The sequence below is a fragment of the Bombus impatiens genome, unplaced genomic scaffold (genome assembly GCF_000188095.3).
Source record: "Bombus impatiens unplaced genomic scaffold, BIMP_2.2 scf_0279, whole genome shotgun sequence".
Lineage (NCBI taxonomy): Eukaryota > Metazoa > Arthropoda > Insecta > Hymenoptera > Apidae > Bombus > Bombus impatiens.
Window position 1 is genome coordinate 231243 of NT_176698.1, and position 16800 is coordinate 248042.

Below are 16800 nucleotides of genomic sequence, written 5' to 3' on the forward strand. Positions count from 1 at the left end.
CGGGTCTTTCGTTTTATTTCCACGGAAAGCATTGAATCGGTTCCTGGCCGGTAGCGGGCGAGATTTAAAACCGGTAGCACCGTATGCTCCGACTGGATTGTATATTTTTAGAACGACCGGCATCCTCGCGTGGGCGGACACGCTGGTCACCGGTCCAGGAACCTGCACCACGTTGTTTCCAGCGCGCACGATGATCCCCTTTTGTCGGCGGATCACGCTCGTCGCAGATTTCTCAGCGTTCGTTCTTCTGGCAACACGCCGTGAAGCAAGGATAATTCGTTGGGATTTAGGGGCACGCCACCGGTGCTCATTTTTCAAAGAGAAATCTTCGATCGATATAAGGGTGTTAAGAGATCAGCCAGCCGTTATTTCTGTTGTGTTTCTTCGATTTTGATTTTAAAAAGAAGTTTGACGTCCGAATAATTTGAAAGTAGGACATTCGTTTATTGCAAGATTCGTCACATTTTCCGTGAACTTCGGAACTTTAACGGCGATATTATGATATAGTAGGATGTAGTTATTTGGGTCAGCAATGTTTTGTCATTTTAAAATTCGACCTTGAATTTCCCTTGAATTTTTTGTATAAAATAATCAAACTAGTATGTTGTGAGACATTGCTAGTTTGGATAATTTGAATGCAGAAAGTTTCTCGAAATAATAACAAAAGAATGAGAAAACGCGAAATCCATGGAAATTCGCTGAACCTCATCAAATCACAATCGAAAATTTATTTTACTTCATAGTAACCCTTCACTTTCAAGCATTTGCACTCGAAAAATTGTCGATGACTCTCCAACGGTACTCCCACGAGTAAATTCCTTCTGAAGATTACACACACGAGTGTTATAATCAGTCGATACGTAACAGAAACCAAATAACAGAGATAAAGGAACTGGCGTACGTATTCTGCGTGATTACGGTAACTCAACGATAAAGCTCTACGTCATGCTCCAAAAATGATATTTTGGCGGTGATACCCGTCGATCGCCAACGAAAACACGTTTTTCGTCCTTTCTACCATTATACACACGCTGCTGTCGTTTACGAGGTTAATAGTAAGAGCAACGTTAGTAAGCGTCTTTCATACTGGCTGCCAGGCAAAAACTCGCCAGTTGGACGAGTAATTGGCCACGATGCAAGGATACGAATGAAAGTTCTCAGCGAGGTCATTGAAGGCGGACAGGGTCAGGAAAAATCGTGGACGAGAGTTACTTTAATCGTATTTCAACGTTTCTCAAACGAATCGTTAAACATGCTATTAAATGTATTCTCCTCTTAATTATTGTTATATTTTACGTCAGAGTAACATTAAACTCTCGTGCAGTATTTCTATTTGTCTAGAATGCCGTACTGAAATTGTCGTAACATGTTACAAGATTTACGAAAAAGTGAGTCAGAATTTTATTCGATTAAATATACTTAAGAAAAGCGACGGTGAAGCTTTATAAATAATCGTAGAAAATGCTAACTAGACTTTTTGCAAGATTTCTGATATTGCAGTTGTCTTTAATGAAAACAATCACATGTGCAATTTCTTTTGTAATGATTCCTACATGCAATGTAGATTTAATCTACATCCGTTGTCCGGTAACTTAATTTCGCGTAAAACTTGAAGCAACGAAATTAACGTACAAAAAAGCAGCACGATTGAGAATCACATCCGAAAGGTGACTCAGCTTATCACGTAGATGGTACGAATTGCATTTCTTATCATTTTTTATCGGATTATCGGGTGCATTCACCCTATCCCGCCGGTTCATCGAACTAGATTTATTGCTTGTTTTGTGCAAATGTCGACTCGCCGGACCGGAAAGAAATTATTAAAACGGCGTAATGACCTTACGGCGACGTACCACAATAAAAAAGTCAGTAACCAAGCGAAGTAACTAAAAAAATATAAAATGAATCGAATAACAATAGCCGGAAAACTGTGGCCGTGCATTATTTGTAATTCACGAGCGAATCTCGTGTCTCAAGCTTACCATAACGATTTCATTCCATCGTTAATGTCATCACGTTCCAAAGTCGCAAGAATTATCGTTCGTTCCATCGAATTTACAAATTGAGTGTTTTATAATATGTCGTGGAAAGATGAGATCGATTCGTGTGAAAATCTTAACCAAACAGCAATAAAAACGATTTTATCTTTCGGTGTTGAAACAGGGTCGTTTGATAAGCATCAGAAAAAAACCCACTTACATCTATAGTCATCGCTGCTTAAAAGTTACAAAAGATTCCAGTGAGTGATAATCGAATGATCGGCGAAAACGTAAGAACCGGGCATCGATATCCAATTACGTGTCCCTTCGGATTTTCCTCCTTCTTCGTCTACAACGAGCAACGTATTTGCAAATCGCGTCAGAAATACACGTTTTCACTTTTATCAGCGAAAAGTGTGATAGAACGACGAGAGGAACACGTGGAAAATTGTTGGATTTCGTAGAGAAATGGAGCGCATGGAGATGGATTTATAGAGTGCGCAGGTGCGAAGACGCGACTAATATCGGCAATTTTGTAATTCTGAAAGCGTCCATTCGGTAAACGCGTACCGAGCAGTCGAAGTGAAAGAACTCTGCGTTCCGAGAAGTGCACAAACGTCAGTCACGAAAGCACAGAGACACGTGCACGCGGGCACACGTAACGCGATGGGATTTCTCGATAAGTGAACACCTCAATGTCAGAGGAAATTATTTCCCTCGGATTTTTAAGATTTCAGAACGATTTTTTCGATACGTTCAAACGATCTGAGACGATGGATTATGATCGTGATAACGTTATATACCGTTGCTGTTGGTTGCTCTTTGTTCGAGACCAACTGTATTATTTAGCATGTTGGGAAGAGAACGAAATACTATTTATGATTGTTCGTTGGTGATTTTTCTGTGTTATCGATTCACTTCCTGTGATTTTATAAAGTACGTTTAGTTCGTCGAGCTAATTGTCACGCTAATTGTTCATTGGGTTTCATTAAAATTGCCAAGGCGTCAAGCCTTCTACAAAGTCTGTCTGTCAGACCACCTTTATCAATTTCCTTATCGCATTCCAATGTATCTTAATGTACATTTATTTTTAGCTTCTAACTCATTATCGAATCGATATTCGTTGCAACACTAGAATCATATGAAATTAAAATATTCACTAAGTATGTTAAATATATTTTCTCCGATCTTCATAATTTAGCTTAAAACCTCGTCAGGAAGTGTCAGAAATTTCAAAATCACCTACCTCACAAAATTAATAGCCATTTCTATCTGCTTATTACACCATACTCGCTCCGATTAGTGTCTTTTATTTTATAATCTCCATGAATCTGAATATTTTCTTTTTTACTAAATTTTTTTACTAATAATTAAGTAACTACCTTATTTAAAACTGAATTTTTAATACAAAATTTTATTCTTACACCTTCTAAATTCCCAAGATTTTGCTTTATGAATTGTTTTCGCCTCTTTAGCATTAACGATTGTCAAATATTCTTTCGGTTATCTCTCAGATAAATTTCATTAGAATTAGCACATATAAATTCGAAATATTTCCTTCTCGGTCAATCTATTTTCCCATAAATGTTTCAAATCGTCATGGACAAGCATAGAACAAAGTTTGGCTCGACGTAGTCGATTATATAAGTTGGTAGCAGATATTTGATAGCAGATCGTTCTTTTTCACGATAAGCAATTATATCAATCGTGTCTGTGAAGGACGTGACTATTCTGCACGAGATTCGTAAATCGAACAGCGGAAATGGAGAATTCGCGAGGGTGTTTGCGGATGCGATAACGAGGGGCCGCAAAGTCAGATTGTCTGTCGCCTTCTGTGTGCTAGTAGCAACAAAACATCGAACCACTTTGTCGTCATCGTTGTCATAATTGTGAAACGAGCGAAATTTCCTCGCAAAGGCTATTTTGATCGCGAACCGATTCACCAGGATACCGGTTCTTTTCGCCACGCGCCGCGGAACCAATCGACATCTTCGTAAACACAGCGTGACTCGCTTAAAATTGTTGCGGGTCAGTAGCACGATCGCGTGCCACGCTATCGATACTGACTTTCCTTAAACTTTCAGATAACCGACGTTGATTAACGTTACACTGATACTGGTAAAAAAAAAAGTGTAATCAGTAGCTGGTAATATTTCTGTTTTATTGCGACGAAAGCTACGTACGAGAAGTGAAAATTTTTCAGAAGTGCGCAGAAAATAGAAATTTTGGCATGCGATAGAATTAAATGGCGGATAAACGAAGAAACAGATGTTACATACCCAAATATCTCGTCGATGACATATTCCATTGAATCAATTAATCTAACCGAAGAAACAAGTAATTGCTAATTGAATTGATCGAGCGAGTTATCAGAAGATACATCAACATCTGGAAGATCAGTTTACGTATCACTTTACTTCAACCTACAAGCTTCTCAGAAACTTCGACTGGCAACAGAAACGTTCCTAAAAATGCCGGACGTGGTGCGGTCATCGTGATTGGAATCCAGGTCGTATTCGTCGAATTACGCTACTGTAAACCGCAGCGTCGACATGGCTCAAGGTCGTACGCAACTTTCCAACATTGGAAGCTTTCGATTTCCTTCTTCCGCAAACTTCAACCACGATACGAAATGTTTAGAATTATTTGAAAAATTGCGTAAAAAGAGAAAGAACGTTTGAACTTCTCCGCGTATATAAAAATGGAAAAGGAGAAAAGAAGAATAAGAAGATGAGAAGCAAAAATTGGCTATAATAGAAGAAAGGCGGAGAAGAATCGGATGAGAGCAAACGAATGCTCGCGCAGTGAGTAAGCCTGGTGCGCTTGCAGGTGCATGGACGTGCATTCCCAGCTGTGAGGGCGTAATATGCAGGTAGACGCGCGGAAATCGTAGATAACCAGTGAACGTGAGGTATCATCAAGGTCCGATAGATAGGAATATAGTTCGTTTAGGCAGGACAAAAAGAGTATCATCAGACGAGCTAATCGTGGGACACGCCGGCCTCTAACGATAACCTCGGCAGCCCAGAACCTGCCCTTGCAGGCTAATAAAACGGTATCTGTTTCAGATAAAGCCATGTATACCGAAGTTGCATGCACGGTTCGCGTAATGTTGCAACGATGGCGATAATCGTGCGCCTTCCCCAAAGAATGTTCAGCCACGCGTCAGATAACAATTTCCTCGACCTTGTCTAAAACACCGATATAAACGTTTAGTGTCGCGTGTTTTTCGATCTAACGGTCTATGACGCAGTTTCGTCATAGATATTTATTTGGTGCATTCGACGGAATTTCGCTAGCTGTCCTTGAATCGTGACAACGGTCTAACCGCTAATACGAAACTTTCCTACGATGACTACGTGTTACACGTGTCCATTGTTTTACCGCGATAATGTGTTTTTACTCGACCTTCGATTCAACGATGACGAACAAATATTCAAGATCTATTCAATAACAACAGGGAACATTTCCTTCGTATAATTTTCTAAGTTCTGTATTTTACAATGTTTACTCTATCAAACGGTATTGTAGTATTTTTTTCCCCACTATTTCGAAACGCACTATCTTAGAATGTTTTTGGTAATCGAATGTAGACGTGATTTTCGAGACCCGTTGAACAAAGCGGTTATTATTTATACGAATGCAAACTGCGTGTCACACACGTTGAACGAGGAAAGGTAAACTTTATCATGCGCGATCGATAAAAGAGAAATGGCAACTTCGATACATTTACTCACCGAAATGGAAGATTCACGAAATGGAGCAGTCGGATTATTTTCAAAACACGCTGAACTGTTTCGATCATCAACAGGTTGTGATGTCTAGAGGAAATCTCGAGTAGACGATGATTTAACGAAAGCACGCTCTCGAAGACTAATTTTGAAAATGTTGGTCGCGTCGGTGGCTAGCTTAATCTCGACGAGATTTATGGGCTGTGACGGAGGGGTTCGGGACACGTGGCTCCGCTTGTTTTCCACCAATCACAGCACGCTGCTTCGGGTCTCGCTACGTTTTACTTGGCCAATCCTGGTGTAACCTGCTCGCCGCCTCCGTCACCATTGGCAGATACCAGGCTGATGACTCCTGCGATTTTCACCAAGAAACCAAACAGAATCCCTGATCGCTAGCGGCGCGCGCCGCCTGTTATCAAACCAGTAAAAATTCGCTATCAGGGGATGATACCATCATCAAGGAATTCCTCTATATTTAATTAGTCGATGTGAGTATTTTTTCCGCTTACGTGATCTTCTACGCACTTTAACTGGCTCGTACTAGTTTTAAGCTACATACACACATACGCATATTGTCATCGAGAATTCCTTTTGGACAACGAATTGCAGTTACAATGTTTACGAAGTGTTTGCTCTTTACCGAAAATGGGGCCATACGTGTTGACTTTGTTTAAAGAGATTTATTAGGTTGTTGGGAATGATTAATGACGCTTGTTGATCTAGACAATTTCTTCTTCCATTTGCTTTATGCGCTTCTCGTTGATATTGCAAACTGATCGAAGAGAAGGCAATCACAGAATAAAGCTTTGACGTGCTTACGTAACGCAGTCCTCGAAGAATACACTTAGTCTGTTTCCAATTCGTTTATCGTTTCCATTCGTTATCGCGGATCAAACACAGGTGACGATCTATCTAAATACTATGAACACACCGTGGCTATCGACCACGAGTACAGGTAGTCCCACCAGGTCGCATTGTTTGTATGTACACACAACGGGCCGGTGTTTGCGACCATTGACTCATCAAGGCGAAAGGCATCGAAGGGATTCAGCGAAATATCAGGCAGGTTAGTCAGAACCGAGATGAATCACGTGATTTTTCGAAAGAACAGGTTCGTGCCTAGCAACCGTCCAATCCCGGGCGGTTCTTTTAAGGCCCAGAAACACAGGTTCTAACCCGAGGGACCCTTCTTCCGCCCTCCGAACCCTCCCGCGTCGCACGATCCCGTCAGGTTAACTCGAACGCGCTATGACGGACCTACCAACAGCAGGAAACGAACCCGATGACTCACCCGTCTCGCACCGAGGAAACGAAACGACGAACCGGCGCGGCGCGGCGTGCATAGAAACTGGAACGCAACCAACTCTTACCGCACTTACGCGCATCGCATAATCTTGTTACCGCGCTTCTGTTCTCCAGCCACATACAGTCACGCGATAGTCCACCAAATTCACGTGCATCGATCTTCGTAGATGGGAATAGCGATAACGCGTACATTTTTTTCTCTTACGTGCTTGTTAATTCGTTATCAGAAATGGTGAAAATAAAAATTTTTTTTTTGAAGCGAAGGTTGATGTATTCTTGAGTTCGCTTTCGGGTTACGTAGTTTTCTTTATAGAGATTTTACGTAATTATTCTAATTGGTGTCTATACGAGTATTAACAAATATAGATATAAATTCCAATTATTCTAAATTTTATAGGTACAAAGAAAGGTAAACTTTTTCTGATCTAAGTGGAGGTCGATCGACTTCTAAATTCATTTGGTTTTCTTTTCTGTATAAAGGTTTTGTGTAACGATTGCTTCGAATTAATAGCAACATAGATATTAGTAAATATCGATCTAAATTTCAATTAATAATTGATCGATGTTAATTAAATTAAATTTTACCAAAGCGAAATAACTACCGCGGAAGTTACAAATAGAGATGAATTTTCGAGTACTTCAATCTCTTATTTCGCCCATGGCTAACTGCAAGTAGCATGTCTTTCTCCGCGGAAGCGGTCGTTTGTTTCTGCTCGAGAAAATGCTTTCAGATGGAGAGGAGTGCTTCGACCCCAGGAAGAAGTCGTTTTTCTTTGCTTAACAATCACATGTACGTTTCGACAAAGTGGGCCGGAAGCGACAGCGCGCCGAATAATTTCGCAGTAAGGTGTTTCTAATCGCAACGCAATCTCTTTTGTCGGCGTTTTCGTACAACATCTCGCGTAATCTCGATTAATCGAGGCAAGGGGAAGAAGCGGCCGGTCAGGAAACGAGATGACAATTTTTCACGCAGGATACAACCATTGGCTGCGATAAAACTGATAACGCGAACGTTTTTCACGAGACGATCTTTTTCGCCCGGAAACGAAGGGAAGACGAACGTAGCAGCGGTCGACACTTTGCTTAAATGGAAGCCAGAGAATTTACTCATTTATCAACCGTTATGGCCATCGTCGTAACGCGTGCCGCGATCTATTGTAGAAGCCATGAGAAATTTCGTCGTATTATGGTGCTCTCGCGTGCTACGCTAGCCTCAATCCTTTTAATGGCAACCCTCTATGATTTAAAACCCTCGCCGTCATCGGGAGTGGTTTGTGGACCTTGCTAAATGTTCTATCGGGTCTTGAATTTGTAGATTGTTTTTCACTTTCATATAGTATTTGATTTATAAGGATATTATCTATCCACCCGTTTCAAAATTCGTCCTTGTTTTCAGTGTTAAAATCAGAGAAAACAACGAGAGAACTTCATCCATATTAATGTTTTTGAAGTTGAAATTTATATGTATCTAATGCAATGAAGGATACAGATAAATTCTAATCTTGGAGAATTTCGCTAAAATATTAGAATATGTTGGGCGAGGTCAGGTTCGCCTCCGTGCAACTCGTTGATCTATCTAACGATATAAAAAACTTTTAAAATCTAGCGATACATTTTTTCATTAGAAAGATAAACTCCTAAAACTCGTTGATATATTAACTCGTCCAATGGTATAAAGAACACCGTAGAACTCTGCTAGCAATTTCACATATGCTTTATCCTTGCAATGATTCAACGAACACCGAATTCTAGAAAATTCTACCAAAATAATCGAAACAGTATGACACGGAAAGTATTTAAAATTACGCAATAAATCATATTATTCTATGATTCCAGTCGATTGCGTGGAAAGAGTCGTGAGCACAGAGATCCATAAATCGCTGCGACAGTGTAGCGGCGCGACTCGCAGGCCGGACAGGCATAGAGAGCCAGACAGTCGCCAGGCAGACGGACACCAGACGGAGACGGTGAGAGCATTTTTTCCTTTTTTTCCACCTCTTTAAGGCAGGCCTTAATATTCTTATTGGGCATCGGCGGCGTCTCCATCCTCAGGAGCTTGTTTCTTTTTATTTTTCCAGACTCCGAGCCTACAGAGACCCGGTTTCGAAATTGTACTTCTTATTAATTACGCTCTCTAAACGAAGCAAACCTCGCGTTGATGTTAACGAGATTTAACTATGAATTCTTTCATAAATAATTCAGTTCGGAATTTTTAATCAGAGATCCATGTTTATCTGGATAGTCGAACGATTGTATCGACGAAGTGACTGAACCAAGGTGTTGGAAATTTAGTTTCATTTCAAGTTAGAGGTTTCATTTTTCGTCTTGAAACGTCCAAGTGACAGTAGGATGATCGTTGATGCGTTTCGGACGGACAATCGAGGCGTCCAGACAAGGAACGGGGAACGGACGATTTTCAACGACGCAAAAGACGTGCCCACACCTCCCTTTTGTCCTTTTTCTCGGTCGACCTGCGCATTATTTTCTTCCACAAGCCTGGTCCCGGATCGGACGAATGCACCTGCAAGACGGAACAGGTCCCAACAGGTTCGGATTCCCCTGCTTCGACGCTTCTTACCTGTCCCCTACCCGTTGGTCTGATTTCAGGGGGTCCCTTATTTTTTCTTAAAACGGTACAGCGAAGTTCGTGTATTTCGATCTTTTGTTGGTATACAATTTTTGGCCTGCCCCGCATAATTTTCCAGACAGCGTTTGGGATTGGAGTTTTTGCGATTTTCATGTTATTTTCATATTTGAATAATCATAGATCAATAATAAGATAAACTTAGTTGTGATGTAAATATTTGACTATTGCGAAGAGTACTATATTTATGTTATAATGCGAATTCTTTGACTTATTTAAAAAAAAATTTGATAAATATTCTACAAAAGAATGAACATTGAATTAAGAACAATGGCTTTTTAACGTGTCTTCTCTTTGAAATAAGTTAGCTATATGCTTTAACCTTCACACTTTGTTCTACATTTCCGCTGCATTAATAAGACGTAACTCCAAGACAATATTGCACCGTTTACGAAATCGCGCCAAGAAATAGTTTCCACGTTAGCAATCGATGTTAATCTCCCCCATAATCGCGAGTCATTTTCGTAACCGTGGTAGCTAACGATCCTCTGAAAACCTTGACTCACGAACGATAAACCGTGGAAAGAATTGACGATTCGACGTTCGGGCGCGTTCACCTTGAGTTCCCACGACCGGAAAAATCGACGACGAGGAAATCGAGAAGCTCTTCTGTCGCGACGGGTCCGGTAGCGGTGGAAGGTCGCTCAGATAAAGCTAATCTACAGATAACAGTGTAAATTTGCGGCCTCCAGAGTTATGGAGTTGGATCACCGCCAGACTCGGCCGCGTCGAATCCTCTCCGACCGACCTAGTCCAAAGAATATTCAACATACGCTATATGACCAAACCGCAGAAACAAGAAGATCGATGCAACCACGCGTGACCTATTGAAAAATCACGTCCGTGCTCTTGTCATCGACAAATGTCCGAACAAGTGTTCGAACAAGTCGTTAGCAGAAAAATAACCCTGCACGGAACATCCGTCAACCAGCACAGCAGACCAGAGCATCCGAAGCTTTACACGCTTTCAATTTTTTTTTCTCCGCTCTCGAACATGCTGTGCTTCGCAGATCTGTTAGGGATCAACACACTTGTGTAAACGTGACCCGAAGATGACCATAGGGAAACAGGAGAGCACAGTGTCCGCTTGCAGAAGGAGGACAGGCAGAGGTAGATTTTGGTAAAAGCGGAGGATTGCTCGAAGCAGGCAGTTTCACATCTGGACTTGCCTTTTCTCCCTTCGTTTTCGTAGGACCTGTCCGTGAAAAGATCCACGTCGCGTCACGTAATAAATGGCATAGGGCCCCGAAAACTGGTCCCTCACCACGCCAACGCGACGCCCCTATCTTTATGGGATCTTCTTGTGAAGAGGGACAAAAAGGTTCCCTGCATCGAAGGAGACCCTGTTTCCTGGAATTCTTCCAGCTTTTCTGGGACTTTCTGGTTCTTTACTACGAATCGCGTTTGCGTCGAATCTCTTCTCGAGTCTTTTCCAAGATAGGGAAAAGTTTATTTTTGAAGGTTTTTTTTCAGTTAAGTCTGACAAACATCAGCGGTCAATCGTTAAACAAATCACAACAGGTGACGTTACGATGCTTTGTGGAAAAATAGAATAGCGTATGGAAATGGGAGAAGGATTTCTGGTTACGAACCATCTCTGGTTTTCTGTGGTCTTCTTCTCTTCGTGAACTTATGGCTACTCGTCTTTCCGGATGATTAATGAATTTGGGAAGGGCGTCTTCGCTGATGGATTTCAAGTTGATTTTTTACCACTCGAAATGGCTTCGAGTGTAACAAGAGAGGGGCAACGCAGCAACCGAGTGATTTCATCTCGATGCAATTTCACAATGCAAATGTTATCTCTCTTATCTTTTCATACTTGAAATTCCTCACATTGCTCTTTTTTTCCTGTCGCCTGCGTATATTCACTGATGGATTTTAAGTGTTGTTTTTTGTATAATCTTCCTATATTTCAACGTTGTTATGTGACATTCTCGACTCGATCTACTCACTTCTTCCTATTTCTCCACGTTCGAAATAAGAAGGGAAACGATGTTGGTTGTTACACCGAAAAAGAGACCATGATAGTCCCCTACAAACATATAAACTAGTAATCCTATGGATGTTGCGATTGTGTCTTAATGCGTCCATGTTTCAACACCTGTTATTAAAATCATTCGTCTGAAATTGCTCTAAAATTGGTCGAGTTCTACGATTCTTCCATGTCTAAAATGGCAGAAATGAGAGACTGGCAGGGACCAGTTTCAGAGAAATTCCCGGTACGGTTCGCACGAGGGCAAAAATTAGGCTATTAGGAGGGTCCATCGGGTGGAGAGGACACGAAGTGAGACGGTCGCGTTCCCGGTAACCTTGGCGCGTCGCGATCAAAAGGAAAACAAGAGGGAGAAACGGAGCGTCGCGGGGGTAGAATTAGGGCAAGTTAGAACGGTGGTTAGCGTGGGAGGGTGAACGACTAATCACAGTAATTTCGTTATGGGAGCCACTATGGAACGGTGTCCGCCTCGCTGCTCCTCTGCACGGTGCATTTTAATAAACGTGAGAGAAGAGGGCACGGTCGATGAAGAAGGATCACGTGACGAAACAAAGAGTAGCAGAAAAGAGAGAGAAAGATACTGAATTTCTTTTCTTCGACAAGGTAGAAGACGAAGAAACGATCGGGCAAAGAATGGAAGAGAGAGAGAGAGAGAGAGAGAGAGAGAGAGAGAGAGAGAGAGAGAGAGAGAGAGAGAGAGAGAGAGAGAGAGAGAGAGAGAGAGAGAGAGAGAGAGAGAGAGAGAGAGAGAGAGAGAGAGAGAGAGAGAGAGAGAGAGAGAGAGAGAGAGAGAGAGAGAGAGAGAGAGAGAGAGAGAGAGAGAGAGAGAGAGAGAGAGAGAGAGAGAGAGAGAGAGAGAGAGAGAGAGAGAGAGAGAGAGAGAGAGAGAGAGAGAGAGAGAGAGAGAGAGAGAGAGAGAGAGAGAGAGAGAGAGAGAGAGAGAGAGAGAGAGAGAGAGAGAGAGAGAGAGAGAGAGAGAGAGAGAGAGAGAGAGAGAGAGAGAGAGAGAGAGAGAGAGAGAGAGAGAGAGAGAGAGAGAGAGAGAGAGAGAGAGAGAGAGAGAGAGAGAGAGAGAGAGAGAGAGAGAGAGAGAGAGAGAGAGAGAGAGAGAGAGAGAGAGAGAGAGAGAGAGAGAGAGAGAGAGAGAGAGAGAGAGAGAGAGAGAGAGAGAGAGAGAGAGAGAGAGAGAGAGAGAGAGAGAGAGAGAGGTGTTGCCGTATGGGAAATCGCCCGCAGGCATGGTCAACGCGCGCATAATCGGTGGGCGTTGCACGGATTATTACGGGAAGCCAAAAAGTAATGATGAATTATTCTAACTTCGCGCAGCACCCGCAACAACCAAACCCTCCCTCGACACCCTTCGCTTCGAGGGGCGAGCAAAAGACGTTCCTTGACCCCGAATTGCAACGAGGGAGACGCAGGTATAAATGCATACTGTGGAATCGTTTACCGTGCCTCTCTTCTTCTTGGTCTTTTCTCTCTCTGCGTCCACGTAGGGGGAAGTGGCACCCTCAGAAATTGCAGGTTTCAGATCTTACGATGATTCTCTGGATTTCTTCTTTTTGTACACTGTTCTCCTCGTTTTGTTGCTTCCTAGAAGATCTCTGGATTATACACGAGCCTGGTCACAATGACGGTGTTGCAGGATATAGGTAAATTTTGTGAGAGTCTAGGACTTTGATATTTATTGACAGTGTCGAATCAGAAGTCGGAACGAGACCGATTCCTTATCGTAATAGGCATTTTCTGTTGTATCAGTGCAAATATTGATAGTGGTTATCGCTTGTACTCTTCAGTGCGAGGGTAAACGAGCGTAGAAGTTTATCTATGTTAGAAGAGGCAGAAATCTCGCGAATGCAATATCAATATTACATAAACTATGTATAATCGTAACGTTGAGACAGATCGTTCACCGTTCGCCAGGGAGGGTGTGTCGATTATTTTTCTCTTTCGAATCTTTCGAGTCGTCGACCGAAGAAAATTGATAATCCCGGCTGGTGTCCGCGAGGCACGGAGCGCGGACGACGCGTTTCGCAGCGGAAAAAAGAGTCGACGGGCAAATAAAGTGCTCGTTAATCCAGGCCTGTGGTGAAAGAGCGAGCGAGACAGCTGGTAGAATCCTCTTTGGATGAAAGTATGTATTAGCGGAGAGAGAAGCGGCCATTTTTGTTTCTCCCGTCTGGACACGATGATGAATAATTAGAGAGCTACCCGGCTTCGTCTTTCTTTTTTCTTTTTTGTATTCCTCCCTCTTCTCGTTGCCACCCCCGCTGGGATTTGCGAGAGATACGGACGCGAAACCGAGAGCAGAAGCGGACTGCTGGCCGCCTGCAGGGCTGCGTGCACTCGTTATCTCGTTGTTTCGGGGCCCTGTTCGAGCGGGAAAAAAATGTGTACCGGGGAATTCGAGTGGCGAGGCCCGCGGGACACACCGGCGACCGCGATACAAGACACACGAGGAAACCTTATCGTGGGCAAACAAGCTCGACGGGCACATTATTTTCATGAAAGTACAACGACGACGACTCCGGGACGTTCTCTTCTGTCTTTTTTCTTCTTCTCTCCTATTTTCTCTCTCTCTCTCTCTTCTTCGTCTTCTCTTATTGAAATATTTATTTATGCAACCCAGAAATCCATTTATTGGAACAATATTTTAATCAGCGAGTGATTAACTGGATTCCCGTCCATTGAATTCATTTATCTGAGCTCTTATCAAATGATCAAATGACGAAGAGGAATATTAGAAACAATTATCTCTTTCTGATTGTAATAATTTTTCCCTTGTCGAGATTGAGGGAAATAATAAATAGAGAATATAAATATATGCGCAGTAACACGAATTAAATACTTGACTTATTCGAAGAATCGGTATAAAATTGAGCCCCCAAAAACGTCATAAATATCGTTTCAGCTATTTCTCTTAACAATCTCTTAAATATTAGTTTGTCCGAAGAGCGTCTTTCTGCTACAGACATAAAACCTAATCTGTCGAACGTTGTGATCTTTATCTTGACAAAACAAATGGATCATACGTAATTCGATAAAATAATACAAAACGGAAAATGTTGTGCATCCATTACTTACTTATAAAACGATAGAAACTTTTCGGACGACCTAATACATCAACACGTTCATTTACGTTGTAACAATTTCTTTCTATCTTTCCTCTTTCTTTGATGTCTATGAACAACGATTCGCTAGATAGCAGTGGATTCCATCGGCAAAAGGGTTACGGATCAAATGCCGAGCGTGTGTCGCGCACACTCGATAACCTCGATCGCGAGGTGTATAAATATTTAACGCGGTCCCGTTAAACTCGCCTTCCCGATTCGTAAACCGACTCGTGTGTCGACGACTGATAAAGCCGCGTTTACGCGCCTTGATATAAATAGCTAGTGTAAACAGTTTCCATGAGATAGTCTTTTTTCGAAGATGCAACGAGAGAAAATGGGGAAAAAGATGGGAAAGAAACGCGACGATAAACTGGAGCGCGACCTATATCCACGATAGCAACATAGATGCTACTGCACCGATGTTTCCTTATTATCGCCTCTCAGATAAACCTGTGAATCAGTATCGATGAATCGACTGCCTTCCGTTTTCTATTAATAGATTCCCAATGTTCTCGGATCATCTTCATCTTTTTCTTATGATTGCGGATCTGCGCAAATTCTTACGATTATTGTTTCGTAATGAGTATTTGCTATAAATAAATCGTCTTAAGCCACCTTACGCGTTATCAATAAAAATCACGAAAAGAGAATAACCGATGTTAAACCGCGTGAATAACCGACTGTGGGATACCCTAAATAAAGGGGATACCCTATACTGTAAATGTAATTAATTTCTCTTCCAACCGCGATTAACCATGCACTTGAGTATATTTAATCTTGTACCTTCCACTGATACCGCTACAAAGATGTTGACAGCTTGAAGTTTCGTACTTTTTCGAACGATAAAACGAGGAAGAAAAGAAAGCTACCGTATAAATAAATACACAAACACTTTTAAAGCAGAAGCTTTCATCTTCCGATTGTATCTCTCTACAAACTCGTTACGATGCTTCTAATCGTACACAAATCTTCAGAGTACTGTAAGTTTATCAACTATAATAATAGCCTTGTGAAAATAAAATTTGTAGCGGCACGTCAGATAGAGAGCAATTCGAGTCATGTTATTGTTTTGCCTCGGAGTATCAACATCGTTACGACATATATAACGTAATAATAAATAAACTCCGGGCAAAACAATGTCGCCGCTACGTGCAAACGAAGACAAATTTGAATTTTCCGGCTCTCCCCTGACCAGTACAAATAGATGACCATGTTCTCCAGAAGTCAGTCAGTCGTGCGAATCAATACCAGTTCATCAGTCTCGGTCTCGAGCGATCTTATTAGCGATCTGAACATAGTCTTTAGCAAATCAATTGTACCAAGCGTCTAAGCGAACATTCTCTGTATTTATTATTTTAAGATATATTTGATGGTTTTCAATATCGAGATATCTCGTCGTTTAAATAACAACTCAACCAACCATTCTCTACAAATGTATCAATTTCCATCCTAAAAGTATACTGAAGTTTCGGTGCAATCTTATCATAAAAATTGTGCGCAACGTAATAGATTAATTAATCGAAGTACCTTAGAAATGGCAGGATCACGCGATCAAGGTTACAAGTTGCGATTTTCATCGGTGGTCGGCCACCAGCGGATCATTCTGGAATTGTGTCACCTGCACCTCCGGTCGGTTCGCTTATGCGTCACGATTCGGTTGTTCCGTCATGCCTTCTCGAGGGGCCAACGTCTGATTGTGCAACACGGTCCCTATTTTATTTAAGAGGCTGGAGAGCATGCTTTCGCCAAACGAACGGCCGGTCCCTCTCTCCTCTAGTAGTCCCTCTTGTGCGTCGGCACTGAAAACCGTCGGGCTGAGGAGCGCGAGGAAAGGGGGCAGGCAAGTGGCGACGAACAGGAAGGATAGGATAGTGAATCATACCTTGCTCCACCGACGACGACGTCAGAAGACACTGCGGTAATTTCTGCAGCGGTAACTCGACACGTTGCCCCAGTCCCTCGGTTTCGCAATTTTGTAAAACAGTGACGCGGGGGCGGGTATGAGCCATTCGGAATTTGTCACTGGAATCGATGG

At 42.1% G+C, this 16800-nt stretch overlaps 1 protein-coding gene across 1 annotated transcript in view; it reads right to left on the minus strand.

Moving 5' to 3' along the window:
- The window catches only part of LOC100750148, a 34814-nt gene extending 28970 nt beyond the window's left edge, over nt 1-5844 (minus strand). The window contains exon 1 of the mRNA XM_024367095.2: nt 5717-5844. The gene's annotated coding sequence lies outside the window, so the exon portion shown is untranslated. The remainder of the gene's footprint in view (nt 1-5716) is intronic.
- Between the last annotated feature and the right edge of the window lie 10956 nt (nt 5845-16800).